Source organism: Pelobates fuscus, chromosome 12 (genome assembly GCF_036172605.1).
Source record: "Pelobates fuscus isolate aPelFus1 chromosome 12, aPelFus1.pri, whole genome shotgun sequence".
NCBI classification, from domain to species: domain Eukaryota; kingdom Metazoa; phylum Chordata; class Amphibia; order Anura; family Pelobatidae; genus Pelobates; species Pelobates fuscus.
The window spans coordinates 108,213,349-108,225,687 of NC_086328.1; positions in this window are offsets into that span (position 1 = coordinate 108,213,349).

Below are 12,339 nucleotides of genomic sequence, written 5' to 3' on the forward strand. Positions count from 1 at the left end.
ACCCACTCCCCAGACTGACACGATCACCGATTACATATCTGCTTACATCAGCTAATGCCCTTATTCCAGCGAACTAGGAGCACCCAGGATCAGGGAATGGATCAATAAGCTGGAATCCATTTGCCTCTTGGAAGAGGTGCATTTTCCCCTAACACCAGACAAACCAGCAGTCAGTTACTACACCCAATGTAATGGTATACCAGAATGGCCTCAAACATTTTTACGCCAGACTGAAAGGAACACTATAGTCACCTAAATTACTTTAGCTAAATAAAGCAGTTTTAGTGTTTAGATCATTCCCCTGCAATTTCACTGCTCAATTCACTGTCATTTAGGAGTTAAATCACTTTGTTTCTGTTTATGCAGCCCTAGCCACACCTCCCCTGGCTATGATTGACAGAGCCTGCATGAACAAATAACTGGTTTCACTTTCAAACAGATGTAATTTACCTTAAATAATTGTATCTCAATCTCTAAATTGAACTTTAATCACATACAGGAGGCTCTTACAGGGTCTAGCAAGCTATTAACATAGCAGGGGATTAGAAAATCTTAATTAAACAGAACCTAAATAGGGCTCTCTTTACAGGAAGTGTTTATGGAAGGCTGTGCAAGTCACTTGCAGGGAGGTGTGACTAGGGTTCATAAACAAAGGGATTTAACTCCTAAATGGCAGAGGATTGAGCAGTGAGACTGCAGGGGCATGTTCTATACACCAAAACTGCTTCATTAAGCTAAAGTTGTTCAGGTGACTATAGTGTCCCTTTAATGTTAACGTTAACCCAGTTTCCTTTCCCATTCTGTTTTCACCAGCACAACATTGCACTACACAGCCATGAATAGCAACGACCAATTCATTCCTGTTTTGTACATTTTATAGTTTTATATATGTCGAAACTCAATTAAAAAAATATATTAAAAAAGTATCAGTTGTCAGTGAAACATTTTCAACCCATTTTAATTCCAGTTAGCCTAAAATATGAATTTCATTTGAATGTGTCTCTTTGGATGTGAATTCCTCCAGTTAATTTTTGATTTAGTAAATAAACCCAACACTATGTAAAACAATATGAACAATAGCTACACTGAAAATAAAATATCCAGCTTAGCTGGTTTTCCAACTTGGTTATATTTACCTAAACTGTTTATTTTGTTTTTTAATTGACCAGAATTCAGTTTAGTCAATAAACCCCTATTGAAAAGCAAACTGACTTATTATATTCAGAGTTTGTATCTGTGTTTTCGGTTTACTTTTCTAAATTTCTGACAACTGTTTTGTTTTTGCTTGTGTTTTTGAATGTAGATGAAATAATGGTATCTTGCTGTAATTGACTAACACCCGAACTTGCATCCTCCCACTGCTTCAGGGCAGGTGGCAGACTGCCACACTGTAAAGGTCTATATTGATCACAGTAAGAGCAGTATGAAAAGGGTTTCATTCAATAAAACTGGAATTGAAAATTGACATGACAATCTAAAATAAGTGAGTTGGAAAATAGCGATGCTGTAAAATGTTTCTATTTGGCCTATTGTTAAAATTTAGCAAATCTCTTGTCCATTCCAAATGTAATGAACACAGTTAAAGTTTTATTCTCTGAACGATACATTTCTGTGCACGGAGAAACACATTGTGAAATGTCGCCTACAAACTATGACATAAAAAAAAAAATAGAGGAACAGCGCTACAGTACTGATCACAGGGGAGAATACAGCTGCACACCTGAGGGGAAGGGTAACCCTAAAACCCTTCAAAGAATGGAGAAAACATGATACAACAAATACAGGGTGCGCTAAGTAGGACAATGAGAGATAATAAACAAAAATCAGCAATAATATAAAAAGAGTCTTAGAGTACAGCGAAGACCTGGAGTGTATATTCTTCAGTCCTTGCCTTGAATCCTCAGTGGTAAATATGAAATACAAAAGCAGAAATAGAGACCAATAGTGCAAAAACGTTTTAGGAAAGCTGGATCACGAACAACATAGAAGTAGAGAAGTGCCAACTCACAATTTAAAGAGCTATGCCCAGCTCTATACCACTGTATGCTGTTTTACCTAGAGCTGGGCATAGCTCTTTAAATTGTGAGTTGGCACTTCTCTACTTCTATGTTGTTCGTGATCCAGCTTTCCTAAAACGGTTTTTCACTATTGGTCTCTATTTCTGCTTTTGTATTTCATATTTACCACTGAACTGAAGAATATACACTCCAGGTCTTCGCTGTAAACTATGACATCAGTTGGTAAATTTTTCCATAAAAGCTCTTTTGGCTTAACTTTTGCAATTTGTATTTCAATCCACTACAATTCATTGTTTAGTGTCAGTCACTGTGCCGAATTAAGAGCTTATTGTGCCTAGTGTTGCCGATTATGAATTTATACAGAAAACTAGAAATAATTTTAGACAGAAAACACTAAAACAGTAATTTCCCCAAGTGTCTATGGTGACCGTAATGCTGGAGGGACACTTGCAGGACACATTCCCTGACGATGTCTGTCTTCCATCTAAGCTCAGTCTATCTCTCCTTCTTACAAGGTCCGTAGCTCTCTTCTCCTTTCTCAATAATTACTATGTCTGAGTCATCTCCACACTCGCTGTTCTCTCCTTCCCTTCATACTAGCCTGCAGACCTCCCATTCTGCAATATGAATAAGAGAAAGAGGTGGATATAGTGAGTGTAGCAAAAAGGGATATGTCACACTGACACATGATGACAGGAGGATGTTGGGCTGTTAGAGACACAGAAGCAAACAGAGCATTTACACAGTGCCCGAAGTAAGCTTTAAGTTAAATATACATTATAGTCTTCAAATTCACACAAGTTTTGTTCCTCTGCATCCCTCCTAAGTTCCCATTTTCCATTGCATCTGCACAGTTTTAGAGTGCTAACCCAGCCCTGCTCACTTATATGAATTGATTTCAGTAAAATTATTATAATTGGGTTTATTCACCAAAAAAAAAATATTTTAAATAATTGATAAGGATATTACAATTTGGAGGCTAAACTATCTGAGTATATAAATATTTACACTTTTTCCATCTATTGTGAACTAAATTGTGCAAATCTTTAGTGAATTCTTGTAAAATCCCAGTTTAGTAAATAAACCCCAAGAAAGAGTTGAGACCTTTGATTTAGAGGGACACTCCACTGCGCATATATATATATATATATATAAAAAACGAAGAAGAGATAGCACTCCCAGGACTTGTAAGTAAATATAAAACTTAACTTTTAATCAATCGGCAAGAGGTCGACGTTTCAGTCTGTTAACCACAGACTTTCATCAGGACTAATGCACAACACCATAAAATGACATATATATACAATGAATACATATTGGTAATCAACTTACCCGCCACCAAACCAATTACGTCTCCCTGTCAGCTCCGGCTGGGTTTACCGCGGGTTCCGCCGACGTCAATGCGTGCGTCGTGATGATGTCATTACACGGCGCCGGCGTCATTACACCACGTGACCACATGCCTGTCAGCATCATGGGGAGTGTTGTCATGGAAATGGACTCCATGGCAACCTAATAAAAACAATAATAAACGGCTGAAGCGGAAAATAGGAGAACACTTGAATTATATTACTTATTCCAAATGCATGAGTGTAACCACTATCCCCAAACAATCGGGGGATTATAAGGCTCACAATAATTACAGTCCAAGGCAGGACAATATCAAGGTGAATCTCTAAGGGGGCAGAGTATTAAAGGGATAAATTCTCTAGGGACTCCAAAGGAAATTAGAAATTAAACGAATGGACCCATAGTGTTAGATAAAATGAAGTCTTACTTTCCGTAAGGTGTCTACCCAATATACAAAGATCATAGGGCTTGCAATAGAATAGCCTAACATATTGACCCCGCAATAGTAGCGACTATAGGAACAATGGAACTCAATCATGTTCAAAGAAGTTGAACCAAGGAGTAAAAATCTATATGGAGACTAAATCATGGGCCCATCTGTATACTGATCAAGACTCCAAAGGGCGCCCACTAAGTGGCTTACAAAAATAATTAGTAAATGACTAACTAAGAAACAACAATCTGGGAAAAATATATGCAGATAGGTGATAACAATAAAGAATGCATATCAAGAACCCACTTCGTGGATTGATCCCCATGTCTATGTATTCACTATATTGGTCAAAAATAACCTACAGACACATAAAGAATGGAGGAATATGAAAATTATGAAAGGGGTGGAGACAATGACCATCCTCAAAACTGGACAACCAGGGAGGTGGCTTAGCCCCAAGGGCGGGCCCCCAACACCTATGCCAGTATACATCAGGTCATCCAAGATATTAAACTATAAGAACACAGATAACGAATATTTTTCATTTAGTCCAAGGGGATGGACCGTTTGTAGTGTCCTAATCCAGAACAATTCTCTTTGGAGGAGCATCTTTTTTCGATCACCCCCTCTCCTAGGTGCTGGGACATGATCTATAGCCATCAACTTCATGGATGGCAAGTTATGGCCAAGTTCGAGAAAGTGCTTTGCTACCGGTAACTCCGACTTCTGGTCCCTGTATGCTGTTCTGATGCTAGACCTGTGGTTACGGATCCGTTCCCTCAAGGGCAAGTCCGTTTTCCCGATGTATGTTAAACCACACGGACACATGAGTTTGTATATCACGAAATCGCTGGTGCATGTTAGTCGATGTTGGATGCGGAAGCTGGTTCCCGTGTGAGGATGTGTGAACGTTTTTCCGGGGATCATATGTCCACAAGTCACACATCCTAAACAGCGATAGCATCCCAGATTCTGTGGAGTACTGCTCTTCGTGTAGCAGTGAACTGGATCGGTGTTCACTAGCAGATCCCTCAGATTTTTGTTCCTCTTGTAGCAGAACATAGGAGGATTTTGGAATATTGGAGGCAATGTCACATCATTGCTAAGTGTTCTCCAATTTGCCTCGATAATTTGTTTGAATTTAGGTGATGATGTTGTGAACGTGGTGGGGAAGACCAATCTGTCAGTTTTTTCCTTAAGTGCAGGAGTGTCAAATGTAGCCCGCCCTCGGTCAAGTGCCTTCTGTAAAATCTGGCATGTATATCCACGTTGTCGAAATTTTTCCCACATTAACCCTAACTGTTCTTGGGCTCTTATTGGATCTGAGTTGTTCCTCAGGACACGCAAGAACTGTGAGTAGGGTAGAGAGTTCTTTAATGAGCCAGGGTGGAAGCTATTAGCCTGAAGGATTGTATTTCGGTCCGTCGGCTTAGAGTATAAAGTATATGCCAGTCTTGACCCTTCTCGTAGTACTCTGATGTCCAGGAAGTCAATATATATATGTATGTATGTATGTGTGTGTGTGTGTGTGTGTGTGTGTGTGTGTGTGTGTGTGTGTGTGTGTATGTACGGGGTAATTAGAGGACATACAATTAAAAGTATGTAGTTCGATAAGGACCAAAGTCGGTTGAGGTGTGCTGAAACCGACGAGAGGTCAGGTCTGCAAAATTATTAAATAATAAAGGGTGAGGTGGGAGGGGAACTTCCAGACGGCGACGATAGGTAAGCTGGGGTTACTGGGGATTTAAATAGGAAAATAACCCCTCCCACAAATTCAGGCATACGCCTTCCACATTTATTACAAACAAAATCCAGCACTCATTCATCCCCTAAAGAGCAACTTCAAAGCTCACAGATTAGGTGTTTTTAAAAACACAAAAAAACAAAAACAAACTAATCTAGGCAAAAATAATGGGGGTTTAGTTACATTATATGATCATACATTGCATAAGCCTGCCCCAACGTCAATGTACCCGATCTTTGGCAGGTCTCCCTGGTTATATATATATATATATATATATATATATATATATATATATATATATATATATATTTATTTGTGAGTCCCGACCAACTCCTTGATTTTGCAAACCTCCCTGTCACAGGTGCCTCATTCCAGGGCCCTATTTAGCCTTGTACTGCAGAGATCCCCAGATGGATTAATCTCATAAAAGCAGACAGAGTAGGCTGTCAGAATAGGACCTGCTAGGAGTTTGCCTTTTCTTGTATTCTTTTATTCTGTTTGTTTGGCAAGACCATCAAATGGAAGTTTGCAATTTAAAAGTGAATGTTGGCTGTGCAATATTGGATTATGTCTAGTTGGTTCAGATTCTTGCGCTACTTGATACTAGTCCATAAGAGTCCGGCGCTACTTGATACTAGTCCAGATCCCCCCCATTAAAGGCCCAGAGGGTTTCCTGGAATCCTAGCTAGGCTTGTGCAAGAATTTATTTGAAGTGATTCGTACAAATACAATTCATGTTAACTGGAACAAAATCGATCTAACCTGTAGACTCCACAGGTAAAAGGATTAGGAAACGATTAGCTTGAGGATTCTTATTCTGACAAATCACTTAAAATAAATCTTGCACATGTAATGATATCTGGCCTGGTCCTTAAGCAGAAACCCAAATCATACAATAAAAAAAATAAAAAAATACCATTTCCTCAGCTTGCATCACGTGGAGTGTGTGAAGTGTCTATAAATGCAGATGGTAGGCCTGTGTGAGGTATTGATGTGTGTTAACACAGAGGTGTGTGTGTGTGTGTGTGTGTGTGTGTGTAAAGCCAATCTAGGGATCTACATTAATGAAATGTAAATGTGGTAATGTAGAGGTCTATGTTTAACAGCATCTTGTTTATCTATATTGAAACAACCCATAACTTGTGATGCAAATGCAAAAGAAGTGTTTTGTTTTTTTTAAATACTGTGTTGCATGCTAAATAAAACATTGTGCACAATCAATAGTTTATCTGCAGAAACAATATAATTTGGCACAGTGCCTCTATCGAGTTAGAGTCCTGAATTCACCATTAACACCAGCAGATAGGACCTTCCCACCCTGTGTAATGGGACTAAGAGAAGAGGCATTGGAAAATTACTCACGATGCTAGTTATCAAACTCATTTTTAACGAATCAGTTCTAGATTAATTATCATGACTCCTCTTATAAAGCAAAAGGTGTTCCAGGCAAAGGAAAACCAATCTCTTTTTAACAGGAAAATTTTAGTACATTAACCAGTACCGCAAGGTAAATGAATCCTTTATTTTCAGATTTATAAGGAGTACTAGTACTCAAAGAAACACTATAGTGTCAGGAATATAAACATGCATTTCTGACACTACAGTTGTAAAACACCATTTAGTCCCCCAGCCCTACTTGCCCAACACCCTCCCCCACGTGAAAAAGATAGTTGGGGGAGGGGCCTGACCGCCATGCTGACCGGTCGCATGGCGGTCAGAGGCTCCTGCAAAATCTAGCCATCTGGGCCGAAAACTATGGCAAAAAATTTCTCATCTCAGCCTAGAGGTACAGCAAAGTGAGCAGGGAGCTGTGGGCACTACTGCAGACCCCAAGATCGGGAGCTTTGGAGACCCGGAGGGTTATACTCAGCTTTGGAGCCTGCGGCCTAAACGGGAGAGAAGCAGGGTGGACGGCCGCCACCCTGCTCTATATTCTAGCAGCCACACAGCAGCCCTGTGACACTCCTCACAGGCCCCGTCCCCCCCCCCATGGGCCGGGGGGGTTATCCCGGTCCACAGTGGAGAGATCCGGCGCCATCAGGAGCAGATCCCACAAACCTTAGCCTGCTCCCGGACACCCGCGCTTTCTACACAAAATGGCGGCCCCACAGTCTGAAATAGAAAAGCTGACTACCAGCAGACAGGAACCACAACACTGCGGCAGGCTGGCTGGAACACCCACCCCTGGACTGTCTAACCACACCAGCAGAGGAAATGGCAGCCCAAGCCTTTGTGCCCAGCGATTGGGTCCGACCCCAATGCTGCCCTCCTGGGCATCGAGATGTGCGGGGATGTTCCTCACATCGCAACCCAACGCCTGGACGAATCACCCCAGCCAGGACCCCCGGATACAGAAGCAGGGCTTAAACCGACAGAGTGGTATTTACCGAATTCTCCTACTTGCTGGAACCCTGCCATCGCTTCCTGCACACAAGTCAGCAGCGGGAGTGTGCCAAAGATCACATACCGGAGGGGACTGTGTTCTGTCCTTGCCTGTAGAACCCAGGTTGACTTTTTGTTTCTCACCACCTTTTTCACACACCACTACACTTGCGCTGTATATTATATAGATACAAACAGAGTGACGAGAATGTTTTAAATGTCCGGAATCTTAATACCTACTCTGTGTTTATACTACTCAGGCCTGATGTGCTTACATAGAATGAATGTCTTAGAAGCTAACACAAATAGAAGCTAACACAAAAGCGGCGATGCATAGATGGCGCTGCGAGGATACTCTACAAAATAAGCGTGGTCAAAATTTATACTTAAAGCATGTTAACACTAAGAGTCATGAGACTAGCCAACTATATTGCTATTAACTGCTCTTCTGACTCCATTACTTATTTCTCAATAACATAAAATGTGCATTATTTCTCATGTCACACAATTGTTAAGCTCTACCTGACGTTAAGCATGCACCAGCTGTTGTGGCTGTGCAACCCTGTATGTCTTGCTTATGCACAAATAAAATAAAGAATTTAAAAAAAAAAAAAAAAAGAGTTTACTCACGTTCTCATCGCTGCAAGCTTCACCTCCTTGGCTAAGATCATCGATTCTTAGAATCTCAGCCAATTCAATGCTCTTCCATAGAAAAGTATTGGGAGTCTAATGTGCACGCCAATCAGCATCTCCTCATAGAGATGCACTGAATCAATGCATCTCTATAAGGAACATTCAGCGCCTCCATGCACAGTATGTAGTCGCTGAATGTCAGTACTGCACATTGTGAGTGACTGCCACTAGAGATGTTATGAGGCAGTAATGTAAACATGGCCTTTTTCTCTGAAAAGCCTGCAGGGACAGGCAGTAGACACCAGAACAACTACATTAAAAAGGACACTACAGACCCCTAAATCACTTTAGCTTGCTGAAAAGCTTCATGTGTATAGGGTGTATCCTCCTTTTTTTTCATTTTGCAAAAAGTGCAGATTTCAATAGAAATGGACACTTTTATAAGTTATACTGGTTACACATCCTGGATTTCCAAGCACGCAACAGGATGTTACTTTCTGGTTTGGTTAGCTTATTTGTACTGAATCCAAGAGGCAGCAATTTCCCAGAGCACAAGTCATTGAGCTGCATTGGGAAGTCTGTGATTGCACAGCCACTTAAGAGTCTGGGTGGGGTTAGAAAAGGAGGGCTCGCAAAGGCAGCAGGACAAGATATCTGTAGCTGTTGCAAGCTGTTTTTAAGATATAACTTCAATGAAAAAAATAAAATGCATAATTACATGCATGCAAGTTTTCATTTTGGGTATATTTTCTAAATAATTACATTTTTGTATTTTGGGCAGTGCAGTGTCCCTTTATGCGGTAGTTGTTCTGGTGACTATATTGTCCCTTTAAATCCCAGTAGGGCAATTTAAACTAAAGAATAGGATGTGAGATAAAGGGTTGGAGCAGCCCTTTAAGCAGGCTTGAGTGTTTAATACACTAGCATCTTGGGTGCCACGGTTGCTAACACTAACAGGATTATTAAATTGAGAATTTCCAAGTTTAGGCCAAAATAGTCAAATTAGGAAAAAAAAAGTCTCCAAGTTAATTCTATATTCAGTTCAGCTATGTTGGCTTTAAATTAGAAATTAACGTAGAATTCCCGGCAATTCTTAATTCAGTGAATAAACGCTATTTATGCAGGTAATTCAGAGTTTAAATCTCTGCATAGTGTGTCCTACTTCTCAATTTAGTCTTTTGGGTGGTTCCTCCAACACACCCCCCTCCATTTATTTAAAAAAATAAAAAGCTTTCCCTGCTGCAGCAAGAACAGTAGTGCTATGATCCCAGCATCGTGTGCAATGACAAACATAAATTTGGCTGTCTCCTAGCTCCTTTCAAAAGTGCAGTTATAATGAGATTTCCATGGCAACAGATAGTTTTGATAAGCCAAATCACGACAAGTAAAAAGGGGACTTCTATTTTACACCATGATCTTTGCAGAGTCTGACATTGAATCTGCAAGCCATCTGATAAAATGTGCAAACTGGCATTCAAAGGGATTAGATATGTAAATTGGTTGATATATTGGTCACCTGAATAAATTAGAGAGTGTTCTATTTACTGCAAATATTCAAGTGAAATTCTCCATTCTCCATTGTGTGACCATTTGTAAACTGATCCAATCCTTGTCTTGATATGTTTTAAGAGGCACTGCCAAGCTATGAGTGGCCAGAAGTCCTATTTTCACTCATACCTGTAAAGGCATTTTATTGAATGAGTAGTGCAGCAGAGGGATATTTAAGAAACACTTCAAGAACCATAACTACTACATACCTATGTTTTTATGGTACCATAGGTGTCAGGGTGCCATCCCAGTGGCTGTATATGGCAGAGCTTCTCAATGAAATACTGCACACACAGACTTTAAGCACCATCACCACTTCAAATCACTTAAGTGGTCATGATCCTTCGGAAACCCATCACTTACCCTGAAGTAAATGTGTTTTTGTGAGGTCTGAAAAATAAGAGCAAATAGGATATTAATAAAATGATAGAAAGAGACAGTACCCCTTTAAATAACGAGCAAAAAATATTACTAGCCCATTGCCGAGTATTATTCTTAATATTATAATTATTTTACTATTAATCAAATTATGCATTTGTCATAATGTTCACGAAAATTTTTAAAATATTTTGTCCCACAATTATCCCTACATATTGGACATTAACATCACTGATCTTTGTAGACAAGCAAAGTAGAAATTCTAGTGGTTGCAATATTGGCAGAGAACATAATGGGCTAATCACGCAAGCATATAGAATAGTGTAAAAGAATAAGAAAAGGTAATGCTACAGTGGGGATATTTCTCTCATATGCGGAGGCAGAATGACCACACTGGAATACATATATTTGTATGGAATTTTTATTTTTATTTACTATAAAGGAGAGCCTCCGATCCACAGAAACAAACACAATATACCTCAGCCGTTCTGGTGAATAGGCAAGAGATGCAAGACATTAAGGAAACCTACATGAGAAAAATAATTTGTTTTATTTATTGTTTTCCCATCATAAAATGTTTTATTCCTCCCCCCCCCCCCCAAAAAAAAAAATATTTCTTGTTTAAAAATTATTCCTACTGTAAACAAGAAATGACTTTATCTTATGGCCCTTCTTTTTGAAAGCTTTGTGAATGCTCATTTAAAAGGTTAATTAGTTTTCGATGACAAAATGGCCTCCCTATATTCTCAGAAGTTCATATTATTACTGGTTTGACCTGAGCTATCAATCAGTTTCACAGCAGGGTCAGATCAATCATAACACAGCAGGGGCAGTTAATTAATAGTCTGATTAAACAGCTCAGGGGTAGGCAATGTTCTGTTAGCAATGTGGAAAATTGATAACTTTGAAGTCCGTTGGTGTGCTAGATCTATTTTTTTCTTGTGTGTATGTTGGGAAATTCTGCTTGTATCATACATTGTGCAGTAGCTGCTTTATAGTGTTTGTATGCAAGTTTTGTGCGGTGTTGTGTATGCATTAACTGATACTTTGTAAGGAAAAAAAAACTATGGACAGGCAGCTTGAGAAGGAAACACATTTGAAGACTACATTGTGTATGCATTAACTGATACTTTGTAAGGGAAAAAAAACTATAGACAGGCAGCTTGAGAAGGAAACACATTTGAAGGAAACACATTTCACTACATATTTTTATTGTCTGTAGAATCACTTTAAAGGGACACTATAGTCACCTGAACAACTACAGCTTAATGTAGTTGTTCAGGTATGATCTATAGCTCCCTGCAGGCAATCTAATGTAAACACTGTATTTTCAGGGAAAATACAGTGTTTACATTGATTGATGGGAATGCCTCCAGTGGCTGTCACTCAGACGGCCACCAGAGGGACTTCCTATCATGCAGGGCCCTAAAAAGGCCCTGTACACGTCAGACGTATTAAAATACGTCTGACGTGTGCAGGAGAGAGAAGGCACTGTGTGCGCGCCTTCTCTCTCCCGCCTGTCAGCAGAGGAGGGGGCGGGCAAAGACCGCGAGCTGAGTTGTCACTCAGCTCAGCTCGCAGCCGCGCATGCGCGGTAGTGCGCTCAGGACTTCAGAGGGCGGTATGAATGCCGCCCTCTGAAGTATGTGCGCATGTGCGGCGAAGCCGCGCATGCGCACAAGGGAGCAATGACGCTTCCAAATGGAAGCGTCTGTTTGCTCCCTGCTCGCGCCCGCCTATTTCGTCATTTTGACGAAATAGGGGGCGCGGCTTCACGAGGCTCCCAGCGCTGGAACCAGGTGAGTAAAGAGGCTTGGCTGGAGAGTCCCTTTAGTTAAAGAACAGTATTAAAA